Source organism: Cibotium barometz, chromosome 31 (assembly GCF_041138505.1).
Source record: "Cibotium barometz isolate CiBa-2024 chromosome 31, ASM4113850v1, whole genome shotgun sequence".
In the NCBI taxonomy this organism is placed as follows: domain Eukaryota; kingdom Viridiplantae; phylum Streptophyta; class Polypodiopsida; order Cyatheales; family Cibotiaceae; genus Cibotium; species Cibotium barometz.
In genome coordinates, this window is record NC_141076.1 from 51,678,948 (window position 1) to 51,687,906 (window position 8,959).

Here is an 8,959-nt window from a genome sequence, read left to right on the forward strand (position 1 = left end):
TGTCAACACAGAGGATCAGGTCGCTGACATCTTCACCAAAGCATTGGGTATAGAGAAGCTCCGCAGATTCAGGGCTTCGCTTGGTGTACATGAGATGGAGTTGAGCTCGAGGGGGAGTGTTGAGATATTGAGCTCATCTAGTGAGGCGGTGGACACTGATGACTCGCCTAGGGGATAGGCCCCACACTTACACCACTGGCATGGTTGGTGAGATCATGGGTGATATGCGGCCAGTGGGATGACAAGCTATGTGACAACCTTTCTAGAGAGATTGGCATAGTTATTGCGCCAGCTCATTTAGTCGGGTTCACACTATATAGAGAACCCTAGTATGTATTTGGTTGAGTACCTTTTCATATGTGTGTACTCTTATCTTTGTGTGTTGAGTGTTGTGTGAAGAAGAAGAAGATTTTCAGCCTCTCACCTTGTGTGTTCTCTTTTAGGGTTTTGTGAGTGTGTGTGTGCTTGCAAGAGCTCAAGCTCTCTTCTCCCCTGCATCTTTTCACTCACAACGTGACACATGTTGTTGTCGCTATACGATGTTGAGTTCAAACTTTTTTATGATGTGTTCCGTTCTCTTAGTGGGCATAGAGAGTTTCCTCGTAGTCCTTGTGATTTCATCCACTCTCTTTTGTGTGCATGCACGGAGGATGCCCATTTCCATAGGATGCCTTGTGTGGAGAGCAATTTCACATCATGTGGTTCACTTGCACATCTATAGATGGTAGATCTTGATGCAAGTGACCAAGAGATAGTGCCATGGCAACGTTATGAGTATGTGACACACACCAGCTCCAGAGTGGTGTGTTGGGTAGTCCAGGAAGTTACAGCTCGTGGACAAACATACACCACATTGTCACTTCACAGCCACATTTAGGGCACGGATCTACCCCTATATACGGCACAATCATTGTACCAAGTGGTAGGATCATCAATTTGAGCATGCTTGGTAGAGTTTCCTATTAGTGTGGTCGTCTCTGTGATTGATTTTGCATATAACTACACCTTCACACCTTTTAGGAGATACAATCTGAGTATTACTTCTCAGAGCACGTAATGGTTATATTTCATAATATTTGTTTTGTGTTTGAGTTATATTACTTATTTGACTTTTTGTGTCCTGATTGTCTCTCTTGCTTACCTCACCAGGTTGCTATTATGGTCCACATTAGCTATCGACATGCAGAGGCCGATGTAGATGGGATAGCGAGTACCCCCAAGGCTCGTGTCATCATTCGAGAGTATCATTTCTATATTAGTGATGATCGTTCACATGATGCACATTTTGTGCAACACTATTTTCATCTCCATGATAAATTTTTACGAGATTGTGGGATCACACGTGGCCAGCGATGGGTTTGGTCAGATGATTGTGGCACATAGTTCAAGTCATCATGATAATTCTATTAGCTCTACACGTAGTACTTATGGTTCTCTTATATTCGTAATTAAACTAAATTCACTAGATCTTAAATAAAACAATAACTAAGACTTTGTTTTATGGATTTATAGGTGGCATGTGCAATCTAGTATCCCAGTGATTTGGTCCTTCTTTGAGACTGGTCACACGGGAAGGGAGAGCATGATGGTGCAGGCGCGTGTGTGAAACGTGCCCTGAGGCATCGTTAGCTATGCGGCAGGATGCTGAGCGGTTCAAAGATACGGGCCATGTGGTGCTCCCAACATTTGTGTGGGAGTGCAGCATCATCGTATCCCAAAACATGATGCTCGGATTGTGAGGAAATCTTTTTGGCATGTGGATGGTGGTATGATTGACCATAGAGCCTTCCATGATTGTGACACAGCACCTGGCACCTTGGGCTTACATTCTATGAGCACGTGCATGGTAGCCCCCACGATTTACACACAACGGTTTGCATGCTTCTGTGGAGCATGTATGGATGGTGATTGGTCACATTGTGCCTCGAGAGGATGGGAAGATGCATGGATACAGAAAGTCCTCTCCCCTAAGCATCCTTCATATCTAGTGTTGTCCGATGAGCACACATGTCCTGTGTTCATGGCCACCTATGATGACCTGACATATTTGCTACAGGAGGGTGATTTATTTGCTGTTAATTCCAGCGAGGGAGTAGACTCTTATAGGATGAGTTGCACTAGGCCAACGTGCATCCTTTACCAGGATACAGTGGATGATCATGGATTTTCTTTTGATGCCCATAGCATGATTGTGGCAGGCCGGTTCTATCAGCAAATTTGACTTCATCGGGGGAGTCTTGAGTTCCATTAGTGGAAGTGGGAGTTAGAGGATTTCAGTTCTCTCATCTAGTGGTTACTACCAGGCTCACTCTTGATCGAGTACAGAGCCAAAAACATAGTTCTCGCCCTCGTTTTCGGCTTTGAGTAGATGACCATGAGAGCATTCTAGAGCAATTGAGAGCCAGAGAGGGTTGTGCTAATTAGATATCTATCTTGATAGTGACTAAACTCAGACTATCTGGGTTAGCTCACTTACATTGTACTTAGATTTATTGGGAGTGACTAACCTCAGAATAGCTGGGGTAACTCATTTTCATTATGCCTTAATCTTTTGAGTTAGTGGCTAAACCCAAATTGGCTAGGTTAGCTCACATTCTAATTTACTTAGTTGATTATTTTATCATTATGAGTTTTTTCATTATTGAGGATCGTTGCATTTAAGTTGATGTTCATGGTTTTTTAAAATTTTTAATACTTTGGCTATATCATATTGTTTGTTGAAAATCAGCATACCATCATACCCAAACATGCTGCGTTGGTAAGAAAACTTTGCAAGCATGTGAAGGTGGGTCCCCCCCACATGCTTGCAAAGTTTAGTCCCCATAGGAGCATGTTTGGGTACGATGGTATGGGGAAGAGCCGGATTTTCCATGGCCTCTTAAACACCAAGAGACTTGAAAAATATGCACTAAGCGCTAATTGACTAATGCAAACATGCTCCGATGGGGAGCAAATTTTGCAAGCATGTGGATGTTGGTACACCCCACATGCTTGCAAAGTTTAGTCCCCATCGGAGTATGTTTAGGTACGATGGTATGGGGAAAAGCTGGATTTTCCATGGCCTCTTAAGCACCAAGAGACTTGAAAAATCTGCACTGGCCGCTAATTACTAATGCAAACATGCTCCGATGGGGACCAAACTTTACAATCACATGGGGGTGGATCCCCCCCACATGCTTGCAAAGTTTTATCCCCATCAGAGTATGTTTGGGTACGATGGTATGGGGAAGAGCCGGATTTTCCATGGCCTCCAAAAGACTTGAAAAATCCACACTAGGCGCTAATTACTAATGCAAACATGCTCCGATGGGAACAAAACTTTGCAAGCATGTGGGGGTGGGTCTCTCCCATATGCTTGCAAAGTTTGGTCCCCATCGGAGCATTTTTGGGCATGATGGTATGGGGAAGAGCCAAATTTTCCATGGCCTCTTAAGCACAAAGAGACTTGAAAACTCCGCATTGGGCGCTAATTAATAACACAAACATGCTTTGATGATGAGGACCAAAATTTTCAAGCATGTGGGGGGTGGGTCCCCCCCCACATGCTTTCAAAGTTTGGTCCCCACCATCGGAGCATGTTTAGGTATGATGGTACGGGGAAGAGCTGGATTTTCCATGGCCTCTTAAGCACCAAGAGACTTGAAAAATCCACACTGGGCTCTAATTACTAACACAAACATGCTTTGATGGGGGACCAAACTTTGTAAGCATGTGGGGGTGAGTCTGTCCCACATGTTTGCAAAGTTTAGTCCCCATCATCAGAGCATATTTGCGTTAGTAAATTAGCGCCCAGTGCGGATTTTTCAAGTCTCTTGGTGCATGTTTGGGTATGATGGTATGGGGAAGAGCCTAATTTTCCATGGCCTCTTAAGCATGAAGAGACTTGAAAACTCCACACTAGACGCTAATTAATAACGCAAACATGCTCCGATGAGGACCAATCTTTGTAAGCATGTGGGGGTGGGGACGCCTCTTAAGCATGAAGAGACTTGAAAACTCCACACTTGGCGCTAATTAATAACGCAAACATGCTCCGATGAGGACCAATCTTTGTAAGCATGTGGGGGTGGGGACCCACCCCCACATGCTTGCAAAGTTTGGTCCCCATCGGAGCATGTTTGGGTACGATTGTATGGGGAAGAGCCGGATTTTCCATGGTCTCTTAGCACACCAAGAGACTTGAAAAATCTGCACTAGGTGCTAATTACTAATGCACACATGTCCCCATCGGAGCATGTTTGCATTAGTAATTAGCGCCCACCACCACTGCCCTTCCACATACTTGCAAAGTTTGGTCCTCTCGTCGAAGCATGTTTGGGTATGATGGTATGGGGAAGTGCCGGATTTTCCATGGCCTCTTAAGCACCAAGAGACTTGACAAATCCACACTGAGCGCTAATTACTAATGCAAATATGCTCCGATGGGGACCAAAATTTGTAAGCATGTGGGGGTGGGTCCCCCCACATGCTTGCAAAGTTTGGTCCCCATCGGAGCATGTTTGGGTACGATGGTATGGGGAAGCGCTGAATTTTCCATGGCCTCTTAAGCACCAAGAGACTTGAAAAATCCGCACTGGGTGCTAATTACTAACCCAAATATGCTTCGATGTGAGGATCGAATGTTTCAAGCATGTGGGGGTGGGCCCCCCCCCACATGCTTGCAAAGTTTGGTCCCCATTGGAGCATGTTTGGGTACGATGGTATGTGGAAGAGCCGGATTTTCCATGGCCTCTTAAGCACCAAGAGACTTGAAAAATCCGCACTGGGTGCTAATTACTAACCCAAACACGCTCCGATGGGGATAGAACTTTGCAAGAATGTAGGGATGGGTCCCCCCACATGCTGGCAAAGTTTGGTCCCCCCCATTAGAGCATGTTTGGGTACGATGTGGGGGTGGGTCCCCCCACATGCTTGCAAAGTTTGGTCCCCATCGAAGCATGTTTGGGTACGATGGTATGGGGAAGAGCCGGATTTTCCATGACCTATTAAGCATCAAGAGACTTGAAAAATCTACACTGGGCGCTAATTTCTAACCCAAATATGCTCCGATGGGGACCAAACTTTTCAAGAATGTGGGGGAGTGGATCCCCCCCACATGCTTGCAAAGTTTGGTCCCCATCAGAGCATGTTTGGGTATGATGGCTTGGGGATTTTCAACAAACAATATGATAGCCAAAGTGTTAAAAAATCAAAAAACCATGAACATCAACTAAAATGTAGTTATCCTCAATAATAAAAAAACTCATAATAATATAAACATCAAATAAGTACATCAGAATGTGAGCTAACCTAGCTACTCTAGGTTTAGCCACTAACTCAAAAGATCAAGGCATAATGAAAATGAGCTACCCCAGGTAGTCTGAGGTTAGTCACTTCCAATAAATCTAAGTACAATGTAAGTGAGCTAACCTAGCTAGTCTGAGTTTAGTCATCACTATCAATGGAACCCAGTCAATATCATCATCTTTGACTGGTGGTCGACGTGCACGTCAAGGAGGCTCTGCCGACTGCGGGGGTCATCGAATATCTATGGGGAGGTCTGCCTCGGTAGAATCATGAGTTGGTGCTGGTGTACTCAGGAGCTCACGAGTCCCATAAGTTGCTATAGCCCTCTCCCTCTCTCTACGTCATGCTACTGCAAGATGTCTCTATTTGTAAATCCAAAATCTGTAATTAGCAATGGTACGTGCCTGCCACTCTACGCGTGTAAGCTCCTCTACTATAAGGACACGTTGCTCATGAGAACCAGCACTACTTCTAGCACCATCACCCGAGGTGCCACTAGGACTAGCACCACCCACATGCTCGTATGCTGTGAGCTGGCTCTCGTGAAGGACTCTCTGGTATGCATCAAACTTGTGCGCACTCCACTCAATCTCTGGAGGCACCTCAGGCTCTTGATCCCTGTCATCGGCGGCGTCAAGTCCCAAGTCAGTAGAATCAAGAGGCCTGCTAGTCCTAACATCTACTTGAGCGAAGCTTGGGTGAAGATCCTCAATTCCCAAAACTCTGTATGTCGCTAGGTTGACGCGTGCGCGCGGCAAGAGGGACATGCTAAGAATTGTACTAGCTCCTGGGTGATGCAAGACGAATGGAAAAAATGTCCACATCCCAGAGCATATCCACTAGTACTGTCAATGTCCTTGAGAGAGAGAGCACAACAGGCATCACGAAGGAATGGTAGTGTATCCTGAGGGAGAGGTTGTCGAAAAACCTTTGTAAAATAGGTTGTGGATATAGAGGCAAGTAAGGCATTGTCACATCTAAGGATCTACATAACTCCCGAACATGCAGCATCAACGACTCTGCCCTATGGTGTGTAATCTGCTCCATAATTATATGCTGCTCCGCCTCAGCTCTCTACCTGAGTCCAAGCCTACTCAAAAATTAAAGCATACAAATACTTGATTTGTCTCTCTCATTAGGTATTACTTAAAGAAATTTATAACTTATGACCTTAATTATAACTCTTTTACGTACAAGAGAAACCTACTTGCTGGATGTCAGACCCTCTCGCATGTCGTGCCTCTGTAGTAGCTGCCTCTACCATCCACAATATGCAGCTAAGGCGGTCAATCTCCGCTTTCGCCTCTACCAAATCCTGAGTGAGTCTCTCAGTGGTAGATGTGGGACCCTACGTGACACAATCAACCATGCCACTCATTTTAAGAATATAGAAAAGTACATATAAACATGTAAACAAATGACTATGAAAAAACTTAAGAAGTAATAAATGTGTAAATAATGATCACATGACGTATGCAGAATGCAAAAGGCAAGCTCAGGAGAGAATGCTTAGCTTGGTTGAATGTCTTACAGGGTCACCGATTGTGATTGAGCCTCATAATGCAAATCCTAAAAGAGAAACCAAAATACAAAGCCTAGATGAGTACCGCTTCCCCTTTCAAGAGGAAGACATACTCTCTACAGAAGAGTCATTTGAAACAGACTGTACAAACTACAAGCTTGCGAACGCACGTAGGGAATTTAATAATTCCCTTACAAACAATCTCTTAAAACCTCATTCGGAGGAATGCTCGTCTCTCATAATAAAGCCAACACCACATCGGCACTTGCACCTTTAATGGCTCAACCTAAGTTATATAAGGAAGAAATGAGCGCATAAGAAGTTGTTGCTTGCAAGTCATGACCTAGATGACCCATTTAAAAAAAACACTCGAGGTCAAAACCTACAAATTCATAGAATTCCATCTCATTGAAAAACAATTCACGGAGTTCCATCTAAGGGCTTCAAAACCAGCACTTTCATGATTTAAACCCCATCACGGATTAAGCCATATCACACAATAGCCACTATATATTTGTTAAGCCTATTGCTTACTATTCTTTTGGCTAAATTAATGTAGCATCTGCTCCATGAGTGCATATCCATACTCATGCAAGCACTGGAGAACATTTGCACCAAAGCCTCACCATCGAACAACTTCCGGGTACGTGATATCTATATTAGTCTCGCAAGTTGACGTAATTCTTTCATCCTCACCATCAACGCAAAGTAGTTCAATAAGAGTCTATATGACTCAATTCTTGTACTTCATGAAAATCTGCTTCATAAGAGCACTTAAATATACATAAAAATATAAAAAGCACATGGATAGAAGAAGACAGGAATAGGTCCTACTCAAAAACATTTGACAGGAATCCTGCCACACAAAGGGACATAGCCAATTACTTCAAATGATGAATGTCGCTTCAATGAATCAAATGAGGAACTAAAAAATCACCATCTCAATCTGATGATTAAGTCTACGTCCCTCCAGATCCTTCTCCCTCTTATCTCCCATTATTAACATCTCTTAGTGTCCCACCCTAACAAAAATCACATGTAACCTTGGCGATGATTGCCAAAAACAAAGTGAGCCAAAAAAAAAGGACTCACACAAAGGGACATCATCACAAGCCAATAACTTCAAATGAAATGATGAATGTCGCTTTAATGAATCAAATGAGGAATTGAAAATCACCATCTCGTTCTGATGATTAAGTCTACATTCCTTCGGATCCTTCTCTCTCGTCTCTCCCACTATTAACATCTGTTAGTGTCCCCACTAACAAAAATCACATGTAACCTTGTCGATGATTGCCAAAAACAAAGTGAGCCAAAAAAAACGTCTCACACAAATATAAAAATGCAATCATTCGCCCCACCTTGTTAGGAATTCCCAATATATAACTAACCGCTTCCTTCATTAACTAGCTTTTCTTATTCCTTCCAAAGGAACAAAGACCATTGAATGTTATTCAATATCAAAGCCATCGACAAAGCTTGTTCGTTCTCCCCACACAAAGGTTTTCAATGTAATCACGTGGATGTGATCGCCATCATGAAGGGGAGAATGTAATCTAATTCTAGGATTAACAAGAGCTACATCCATTATCTTACATCAAGGAGTCATGGTAGATACACCAAAGGGTCATACATTCAAGATATGAAGCAATAGTGTCCAAAGCTACAACTTGGACGGGCGCCCATAATGGTGTGACAGAGTATTTATGGTGATTCCCGCTTCAAGAGAGCGTGTGGTATCAAGTTAGGATGAAGTCCTAAGTGATATATTTCATGGATATATTATGAGAGTAATCATTGTAATAGCATTGGGCCTCTTATGAGCCTAAAGTGCCCGGCCGACCACAGTTTAAGTGAGTGTGAACACTTATGGCCATGTATATAAGTGAAATTCTCTCATAATACAAGAGACTCTCCCATTGTGCAATTGAATCTTACTCTTGCTAATCCTCTTACTAATCTCTCTTCCTAATGCATGCTAGTGAGTGTGTGTGAGTGAAGTGAAGGTGAGAGGAGGGACGAGGACCTATAGTGCAACGCGGCGGTGTGACAACGCTCGCGGCGGCGGGAGACATGGTGGAATTGCTTCTCAAGGAGTTGTAGAGCTTGGATACCTCAAGGGTTACGAGCTCGGCCATTGGAAAGATCCTC